Here is a 10,567-nt window from a genome sequence, read left to right on the forward strand (position 1 = left end):
CTAATAATATACATGGAATAAAATAGAATCATACCAGGCTGATCATGGGTTCACAAGAGTTACTAATTGCCCTTTTTGAATCTAGAATTTGTGTTGTTTAATGCTAATGTGGCTGAAATTCTAGACAACCAGGTTTCTAGTTCATTTATCCATTTGCTGTTCATACAAACTATTTTATTCCAGTCCCAACTCAAGAAAAACAGAAATAGTAAGAGGTTCCTCTCCAGAAGTAATGTACAGGATCCACCCCTCCCCTCCAGTAGCTGGACAACTGAGTTCTGTACTGGTTACTTTTCTTGTTGCTGTGACAAAACACCCAAAAGAAGCAACCTAAGGAAGGGAGGGTTTAATTCAGCTCTGTTTTAGGAGCCTCAGTCCATAATGGCTTGGCTCCAGGAAGAGCATCATGGCGGCAAGGGAGTCTGGTGATGGAGGTTCTTCATCTCATGGTATAATCTCAAGGATTATAATCGTCCAAAGCACATTCGCTGGGCCCTAAAGCTTCTCCTAAAGCTTCCACAGACTCCCAAAATAGCACCACCAGTGGTAAGACCAAGTGTTCTACATGTGAACCTATGAGGGATGCTTTATATTCAAACTGTGGCAGGCTCATTGCACAGCCTGACAAGTGCTTGTGGTTAGGTATCTCCAAATCAAAGCCAGGCTCTGCATAAATCCTTCAGGATCAGCAAAGGATAGTGATCATAATAACAACAGTAATAGCATTGATAATCAATAATAATAATAACAAGCAACTAATATGCACCAAACACTGCTCTGAGCACTTACCTTTCACAAGTAGTTACTATTAATGCATTCATTTCATGGATGAGAAAATTAAGTCCAGAAAAGTGAAGTCACTTATCTGACATCACTTAGCCAAGGAATTGCAAAGCCAAGACTTGAACCAGGCAATTAGCCTGCAGGGAATCCAAAGAGCTGAAGAAACATATCCTCCTTGGTCAGTCACCTGGGTCTCAGCTGGTTCCATTGGCAGCTCAGACTATTTACAGCAATCAGATTCCATTTTCATGCAGCTCCAGCAATTAGATTCTATGCAGGCTTTGTTTCCATCACAAACTTGCTGAGATTCTCCAGGATACAGGGAAGGACAATCCCCTCAGGCACAATCAGCACATCCTTAGGACATTTCCTGGTAGAACTGTACTGCTGTCTTGATGAATATCTCTCAATGCTACTGCCTGCCCATCCATAAGTATTTTAGTTCCCTTTGTTCTTTTCTTCCTATGGTGGATCTGTCTCTGCTTCACAACTTCCCTTTGACGGACTCTGTCTCCTGTCACTCTCTGTTTTTACCTGTTAGCAAAATTGCTTTCATAGTATAACGACAACTTTCTACCCTCGGTGGAATCATCTATTTTCAAAGGGAGGTGCAAGTACAGACAATTCTTTACCAAATCTTGATTTCCTCCCCCTTCAGGCATTTCTGTTCCCCAGAGATTTAGGGTGCTCCCACCCCACACAAAGCTGTCTGGCTTCCCCCAGGGTCAGAATCTGGGGTGGCAGCAGGATAGACCCATTACTCCAAATCCAGAGCGTAGCCCTCGCATCCCTAGGTCCACGTCATACATCCTCATCTCCAGCTGAGATGATTCCATCTTGCATTGACACAAAGATTACTGGGATTTTAGCCCATAAACAGCTTGGAGAATGGGTTCAGGATGAAAAAGCAGAAGCCTGTGATATTAATATTTAGAGAAGTTTCGGGTTTCCACACCTAGGAAAAGGCAGAAAAATGAAAGGTAAAAATCACTCTTCACTTGAATGTCAACGAGGGCAGCCAATACCCATTGCCTGCTGTAACATCATCTCCTGCTTTTCCAAGGACCTCATTCCTTGGAGAAAGCCCCCTGTGCTGTCTAAACTGAATGCCAGTGTGATTCCCAGCATGCACCTGCTCCATATCAGCCCCCCTCCCATCTCTACATGCCCCAGGGTGTGAAGTGGAGAGGCTCAGAACCTCTTCAGCAATACAGAGAACCAACCATGATTTGACCTGAGCTGCCACTTGATATGCATAGAATTACATGCCGAAGTACACGAGGATGGTTTTATTCTGCAACGGACCTTCTTCCTTCTGGGCTCTGTTGTAATATCTGCTGAAAACCCATCTGCAGACTCCATTTCCCAGTCACTATACTTCCTGTCTGGGTTTCAGGTAGAAGGGAAGAACATTGCTAGGGAGAAGTAGAGTGTGGAGATGGCACTTTGTTTTCTTCATCTTCAGCAAAGTTTACATTCAAACCATGGCCATGTTTGGAAAGAAGAGGCAGGAAGACAGGTACAAGATCAGGAAAACGCAGGGAGGGAGAAATATTTGTTGCCTGCTCTACTCTAGAGCAAGTCGTATACTTTAGTTGTTTTCTGTAGCCTGTCTTCCATAACAGAAAGCTTTGCCCATAGTTTAATGCGTGTTGAATTACTTTTTCAAACAAAGGAAGTTCATTGCAAAGCAAAAGTAAAAGGCCGCTTGGAGGAATAAGTAGAGCGCTGGAAATAAGTTGTCCCTGTATGTTGCATCTTCAGTGATGAAACTTTACATTCTTTTTTTTACCCAGAAAAATCTTGTAAAAATCTAGACTATTTTTCTCTTACAGGATTGTTGCTTAACACCAGGTCTCAAAAGATCACATCTTCTGACTGAAAACCCAGTCACTCTTCTCTCCATGATTACCTGAAGCCCAAGTTTATTCTTTGCTCTCTTGTAGCATGATAAGAATGTCCTGATCTCTCTCCTCCTCAGGACCCCCAGATGAGGCTGAGCCTCTCCCCGCCTCTCTTTTCCATCTCTAGTTTCTTCACCATCTCCATTCCATCTTAGGGACCAATGTGGCTGGGCAATCCAGATTCCATTCCTGGCTCTGCCTTTCACTTACTGGTGACTTCAAGAAAGTTGACTCAGCCTCTCTGTGCCCAGATGTTTTCATCCGTCAGCAAATGATTCATACCCACTTCACGCCAGCTTAGATGTGGCTTAAATAAACTCACCTCCATAAAAGCAACACTCAATCGCAAGGCTATTACTTTTAGGTCTAAAGCTTGGGTCTTCTCTCCCAGGACAGTCTTCCCTGCTTTGGCATCCTTGCTATAGAACCTCCTGAACACAAGTTCTTTGTCTTTGTTTGTCCCTGTTCTCATACTTCCCCATCTAAGTGTTAGTTCTTATAGAAGGTACATACAGTATTCAGTAAATAACAAATAACAAATAACAAAAATGGCAACTACTACAGTGTTAAAGTAAGGGTTTACGTGATTCATGTAATCAAGCCTAGAAGTGGGCAGTCCTAGACTTGGTAGCCATCAGCAATGCTACTAGTGCATTGGGGTGTCTCCACCTCTGCCCTACCACCTTCCCGTGGCATGGCCAGTGATGATTGTGGCATCTCTAGGACACCGGCCCAGACTCTAGGCAGGAAGAAGGGGGAAGGACACCTGGGCAGAGGGCTTTCTACTAACCAAGACTTCCCTTTTGATTCTAGATGGCTGAGTTCCTCCAAAAGGCCCCATGGAGACCTTCAGTGCGCACACACACACACACACACACACACACACACAATTGTATGTACTCTCACCCCTGTTGTAGGCAGTTTGTCCCCGGATGAAAAATGGTACTGTATCTATGGAGAGAGTATAAACTGGGGAGGCAATTAGCAGAGCCCGTGCCAATGCTTTACTCAAAGTTTTCTTCCTCTTCCTTTGCTTTCTTTTCTTTGAACTCAGGGCCTTGCATGTGCTTGGCTGGAGCTCTACCACCTGAGTCATGCCACCAGTCTGTCTTTTTGCTGGTTGTTCTGGAGATGGAGTCCCATGGGCTTTTTTTTTTTTTTTTTAACATAGGCTGCCTTTATACCACAGTCCTCCAGATCTCAGTCCCCCATGTATCTGGGATCATAGATGCGAACCTCAGGACCCAGATCTAGCTATCATAGTTTTCAACAAAGCAACTCCACTCAGGCTGAATCAGTCAAATGACTCATGCTTCATAGGAAACACGTGATTCTGGCAACATTTAAAAAATATATTGGCTTGATTTTTTAGAGCAGTTTGAGAGTCTCAGAAGAAAGATGTGAAGAGAGAGCAGCGTTTTCTTTATATGCAGTGGTCTGCCTCCCTGTGATTAACTTCTCACATCAGTATGGTACATTTGCTATGTGAATGAATGCATGCTGGCACATCCTCTTTAAGTCTCTAGTTTATGCAGACTTCCTTAGTTTTTACCTAAGCTGCTCCTTCTGCCTGCAGATCCCATCGGAGACACCACATTGCATTCGGCTATCATGACTCTTTAGGGATGGTTTCTCAGACTTTTCCTTGTACCAGTCCTGTGATGGTTTTTCAGGGCTGCTTCCTACAGTCTCTAGCATGTGCCTCAGTTGGACTTTGATGCTTGCCTTGTGATCACACAGGGGTTGTGGCTTTCAGGAGGAAATCCTCAGAGGTGAAACACTGCAGTCTGCTCTGTTTCAAGAGTACATGATGTCAGCCAGGTATAGTAGCTCCTTCCTGTAATCCCAGATACTCAGGAAGCAGAGATTAGGAGTATCCACAGTTTGAAGTTATTCTAAGCCAAAAGTTGACCCTTGTTTTGACCAACAGCTGGGTACAGGGGCATGTATCTGTCATCTCAGCTGGTAGGAAGGAAGACCAAGATTTTAAAAAAAGAAGAAGAAAAGAGACCCTATCTCAAAAATAACTAGAGCAAAAATCGGCTGGAAGGGTGAGCGATAAAATAAAATAAATGGTTTGGAATTCTTAGGTGCCAGAGATTTCCCTTTTCTCTCTCATTTATGTGTTGGGAAAAGTTTTCAATTAGCAATAATCACGCCTCAGATAAACCTCATTGGCAATGCTGCTGCACCGTGCAAAGTTTCATTTATGTGTTTATGTGCTTGCTTATTGATGTCAGCATAGACACTTTTATATTTATTTTATACCTTGGCTGTTGATCCAATATTGTTTCATTTTCTGTAGCTTTGGCCCTGGGGAGCTCTTTCAGTTGGCTCTATGTCCTTTGCTCTATGTCAGCTCTATGTTGCTTTCAGTTGGCTCTGTGTCCGTGTGTGTGTCCGTGTGTGTGTGTGTGTGTGTGTGTGTGTGTGTCCGTGTGTCCGTGTGTGTGTGTGTGTGTGTGTGTGTGTGTGTGTGTGTGTGTGTGTGTGTGTGTGTATGCTCTGTACCACAGCAGGCTTTCCATAATCCTTGTATACTCCTGACCAGCAGCGTTCCTTTTATTAGAGAACAATATTGAAAGCCAGGAACTGGGCACTCGCTGTATTAGTTGTGGGCAGTCATCTTTAATTACAGACTTAAGATTTCCTTCCCCACCGTTCAAATGAATAATTGCTTTGCTCCTCTTCCCACCTTCAGTTCCGTTCTCACTAGCTCTGCCCACACAGAGCTGAGATCAATAGGAATGCTCGACTCAAAAGTTAGGAAGGTGTGGATCGAAAGATGAAAGATGTGTCACCCTAAGGAATCCGAAAACATTCTGGGTTAGGAAGATGCTAGACTCATAGCCTAAGATTGCATGTTTCTAAGACCCTAAGGATCACAGGGATGGGTGGTGCAGCCGAAGAGTGACAGGATCGTGTTTAGATCACATCTTTCCAGAACCTTCTTTATTGCTCTCTTCTCCACAATGCCATGCTGTGAATCCCATTGCTTTCTTTATCCTCAGGTTAATTAAAACCACATCAGGTACTGTGCCTGTTTGATTCTTACTGGGCAGAAATCTCCATGGTGCTAAAGACAGAGCCGGAGGTTGACATACTGTAATAAATGTCCAGAGCAGTGAGATAGGAAAGAGCAGAGATGTTAAACACCAGATTAACCATGGGGAGAGAACTCTATCCACACCTGAGCAGGGCGGTGGCATCCATCATGCTAGTAAATGAGGCACCAACACAGCTGTCCAACCTCTGGGGTCCCCAGGGTGCCAGCCACTTCTGCTGCTCTTCCAGGAGGAAGAACTCCGAATCCGCATTGTGAATCTGTTTGCTGATGCTTCCCTCCTCCTCCCCCCACCTCTGATGTAACTCTTGTTGGTTTCTCTCCCTCTCTTTTCTCTGCCTCCTTCTCTCCCTCTCTCTTGGGAGCAATTTATATGTTTCTGGCTCCTTTTAGGCCGGGGAACCGAGTGCTAATTAGCTGTCTGATTCATCCCAGGCCACCTGTCCCAGGGCGCTTGGCAGTAAGACCAGACTGGGCGTGGCTCCAAGCTCTTCAGGGCAGGCAAAACGTCCCAGGGGTCTGGGCAGTCCCTGTCTGACGCGGGCCATAGATTACACAGCTTGGTGAGTGGAAGAGGAGGGCTTGTCCCCGATGCCCCATTTCCTTGACACCAGTCACAGAGGAAGATGGAGGGCAAGCCATTCCTGCAGGCTTTTAGTCCATCGCTCCCTACCTAGTCTGTCCATCCCTTCCCTTTCTGGGGCGTGATGAGTGCCTTTTCTTTTAAGGCTACATCTGAAGACATTCAATCCCCAGGGTTGTTACCTTGGAGCATCTTGGAGCAAAGGGGTTTGGTTATCGTGGGTTTCGATCTCAGCTCCACGGGGCACTGTGGAACACTCCTAGCAAGCACTCGGCCCACCACAAGGCTAGCCTGCTGTGTATCTCATTAGATGGAGCTTCTTATAACATTCTATCAACCAAAAGCAAGCAACCCAGCGGCCTAGTCCCAGCTTCCAGGGTTCCAGAGAAAGCTGCCAAATTACATTAGTCAAACACTTGTCTCTTGCTGGGACAGTTTGGGACAGTGGTTCTTTGTTTAGGGACCCATGGCAGTAAGAATCTAATCAGGACCAGGGGAAGGAAGGGACCTGACTGTGTAAATGCTCAGTATTTATATCCCATTTCAGGAGATTGTCCTCCATTCTAGGGTACAAAAATCCCACAGTGTCCAGATCTTTCCAAGTCCTCCTGGCTTCTTCTTTCTTATTCTGCAACTTTGCTCTAGTCCCAGGCTGCTCAAGCTCCAGTCTCTGGTCTTGGGGGCTCTAGAGCCCTTTCTGGGCTCTTCACTGTTCATTAAACATCCGTGAATACCAACCTTTCCCTGGCCCTCACCCTTCTCCTTGGCCCAGCATCTGTGAGCACTTGGTTTTCTTCTGACAAAGGACAAATCATGCCTAAGCCTCACATCCGGCCTCCCTGGGGGTCCTTTAGCACACAGAACAGCCCTTTCCTCCTGCAGAGGCTCTGCATAATTGAGTATTCCTCTCTCCAGCTCTCCTTGGAATTTTCCAATAACACCATGGCCCTGAAGCCATGTCTAACTGCAAGGGGCATTAGAAGGTATGGCCTGGCTACTGCCAGCAAGACTTGATCAGGGCTACAAACTGCGATGTGTGGGGGCCTTCTAGCCTCCAATCTCCTTTCTTTTCCTCTGCACTGGCATTGCATGGGATGTCACAAATAATCTGTCATCCAAAGTAAAGGTTTGCAAATTACTTGCCTTATCATGTTTATCGTGGGAAACAGAATCATCAACTTGTTTTAAACGGGCCCTCAGGAGTCCAGCAGAGTCCAAACTGGCTCACTCACTGGCTGTTTTTGTCATTCTGGGAAAATCATGTCACCTCTTTAAGGTTCAGTCTACTTGGGGTGTGGTGGTGTATGCCTGTAAACCTAGCTAACTCAGAGAGTAGACACAGGAAGATCACAGTTCTAAGCCAGTCCTGGCAAAAGTGAATGAGATTCCCTTTCAAAGATAAGTTCACCATAGTGACACATGTCTATATTCCAATTACTAGGGAGGTAAAGACAGGGGGATCACAGTCCAGGCACAGCCTGGACAAAAGCATGAGATCCTATCTGGAACAGACAAAAACAAAACAAACTAGAGTACAGGGACTAGGGGTGTGGCTCACATGGTAGAAAGCTTGCCCAGCAAGTGCAAGGCCATGAATTGAAGACTCTATCCACCTGTTTATAAGCTAAGATAATCACAATTATAAGATGGGCTACTCGACTCATATAACAGGATGTCCACTTCCTACCTGGTAGGGCTGTTATGGGGCTCCAGAAGCCAAGGTTACAAGTGCCCTGCACATCTGCCCTGGAATCTCCCAATAAATACTGGCTAAAATTAGTATTCACACTAAGATTCGTATTTGTGCATAGAAATAAACTCAAGAATCTGCTTGTAATCATCTTGTCCTTCCTCCCTGTTAGTCTTTTCTGTAACAGGGAGGAAAAAAATAGGTGGAACTGCAGGGTACAGAGAAGGAATTAAATGTAATAACAGCCTATCTGATTTATTGTGTGTCCCTTCTGCAAGCGAGTTTTTCATCTCCAAGGTATCAATAATACTTGTGGTGGCTACAAGTGATTACAATCACTTATGCCCCCCTCCCCCCCAAAATAGAAATAGGTGTGTGGATATGGGTGTGTCTCCTCTCATTTTAGGGCACACTCAAAGATGCACATCATCTGTCTGGAATATAAACAGCAGTACCCATGAGGCCTCTGTGAAGCCCTAAAGGCACCTGGCTGGAGACTCAGGCCTGGAGGTGGCTGGAGCCAGCAGGGCTCCGGGCAGCACCAGGGGACCGCTGGCTGTGCTGTCACCTCCTCCCTGATGAATATGGAGGAGCCTGCCATCAGCTCTGACTGCAATGGGGCTTTGTTTCCCGCTGCCACTCCCCTGCTCTCTGATCAGATGTCACTCTTTATATTATTATTATTCTCTCTGTGTTGACAAGTGACTTAAACACTTCACGGGGCAGGGGTGGGGGCGAGGGAAAAAAGAAAGGTAGAGGCTGGTAGAGAGAATCTTCCTTTTGAATTCAGGTTTCAGATTAGCAAATAAGTGGCTACAGGTGTATAATTAAAATGAATAGGTTAATTAGAGAACATTTAGATCTTTCTGGGGGAAAAAATGATGCAAACCATCGACTTTCTCTTTTTGAGGCCAACCAAGAATATAAATATCCCTGCATGAAGGAGCAGCACACTTGTGGTTTACTCTGTCCCCTCCTTTAGAATGACTGGAAGTGGCTGGATAACAGGACCAGATGTTCCCCACAGGCCAGAGAGAGGAAGAGGAGGACCCTGGAAGTGGAGTGCTCCCCCCTCAACCCACTATGTCCTCCAGGGGGACAGCTGCCTGGGATTCAGACTGTCCCTGCTCCTCCCTGTGATCTGAGCCCAGGCTCTGTGCTTGCTCTTTCTTCTCTTTCTCTCTTCCCGCTTTCTCCCTTTCTCCCTCCTTACTTTCTTTCTCTCCCCCCTTGTTCTCTCTATCCCTTTCCTTTCCTTTCCTTTCCTTTCCTTTCCTTTCTTTCCTTTCCTTTCCTTTCTTTTTTCTCTCCCCACTCTCCTGATCAGCTATGACTGTCTCTCAGCCTAAGCCTTCTTCTCCATCCCCTGGGTAACAGGATTTCAGACACTAGCCACATGTTCATGCCATACCAAGCTGACAGGAGGTAGAAGCTGTTCTGCTAGGAAAAGGCCAGTGGATAAGCTATGTCCTCTTTAGTAGGCTGACCTTCTTAGGAGGTAAGGGCTCTGGCCTGGAGAGAGGTCCTGTCAGGACTCTTAACTATGGCCTGCATTATTTTTATGGAGCCACGGCTGGGTGAGCTGCAGTGTGTGTGTGTGTGTGTGTGTGTGTGTGTGTGTGTGTGTGTGTGTGTGTGTGTGTGTGTGTGTGTGTGTGTGTGTGTCCCAGGGGAACACATAGGCAGTGCAAATCAACCCAAGCTAGGGCAGGGTCCAAGCTGGGTAAAACAGGGAAAGTCAGCCAACTGTGTCAGCTCCAGATGGAGGTCTGTGGGACTTCCCCCTCCCCTTCTCCACTAAGAGCTGGGCATCCTGAGGTGCGTCATGTGCTCATTATCCTAGACACACAGGAAGCCTAACCTAGGCAGATTGTGCCCAGACAACACCATGGAAGGAAGGAAGACTGGCAAAAAACAACCACTGAAAAAAAAGCCGAGGGAGGGCTCAGCAGTAAGAGCACCCAGGTGAAAGCACCGTAACAGGTGCCAGCTAGCTATCCCTCTGCCATAAAAGTTGATTATGCAGGTTTTGAGGACAGATGAAAAATGCCTATTAATGTAAGGTTAAATTGATACCCAGAATTATTAAACTGTTAGGCATTCCAAATAACATAAAAATTACTACTAATACTATAATAATAATTATTATTATAGTATTATTATAGTAGTAGTAGTAGTGATTTATTATTAGTAGTAATAATTATTACAGTAGTTGTAGTAGTAGTATTAATAGTAGTGGGATCTCCATAGACTCCCAATGTGCCAGTAGGGCGGTGGTGGGAAGGCCACTCACTCCGACTGCCAATCCTTCCTGATTTGACAGCCCAGTCTGTAACCTACATTTTTCACTTGCAGAAAAAGGAAAATACAGGTCTATCCCTGGGAGAGAAACCAAAGAAAAAGAGAAGCAAAGACAGGGCCTAGAATTTAGGTGGTTTGATTTTTGTGCCTACAGTTAAAGGTATTAAGTCCAGAGAGCAGGAATATCAATAGTTGTTTTGTTTACCAAGAAGAGAAAGATTGAACTAGACCTCTACCGACCC

At 45.4% G+C, this 10,567-nt stretch overlaps 1 pseudogene; it reads right to left on the minus strand.

Annotated features, from left to right (window-relative positions):
• Positions 1–4,768: 4,768 nt before the first annotated feature.
• LOC138839028 (U4 spliceosomal RNA) lies at positions 4,769–4,890 on the minus strand (annotated as a pseudogene).
• Between the last annotated feature and the right edge of the window lie 5,677 nt (positions 4,891–10,567).

The sequence above is a fragment of the Dipodomys merriami genome, unplaced genomic scaffold (genome assembly GCF_024711535.1).
Source record: "Dipodomys merriami isolate MVZ:Mamm:240054 unplaced genomic scaffold, mDipMer1.0.p SCAF_29, whole genome shotgun sequence".
NCBI lineage: Eukaryota > Metazoa > Chordata > Mammalia > Rodentia > Heteromyidae > Dipodomys > Dipodomys merriami.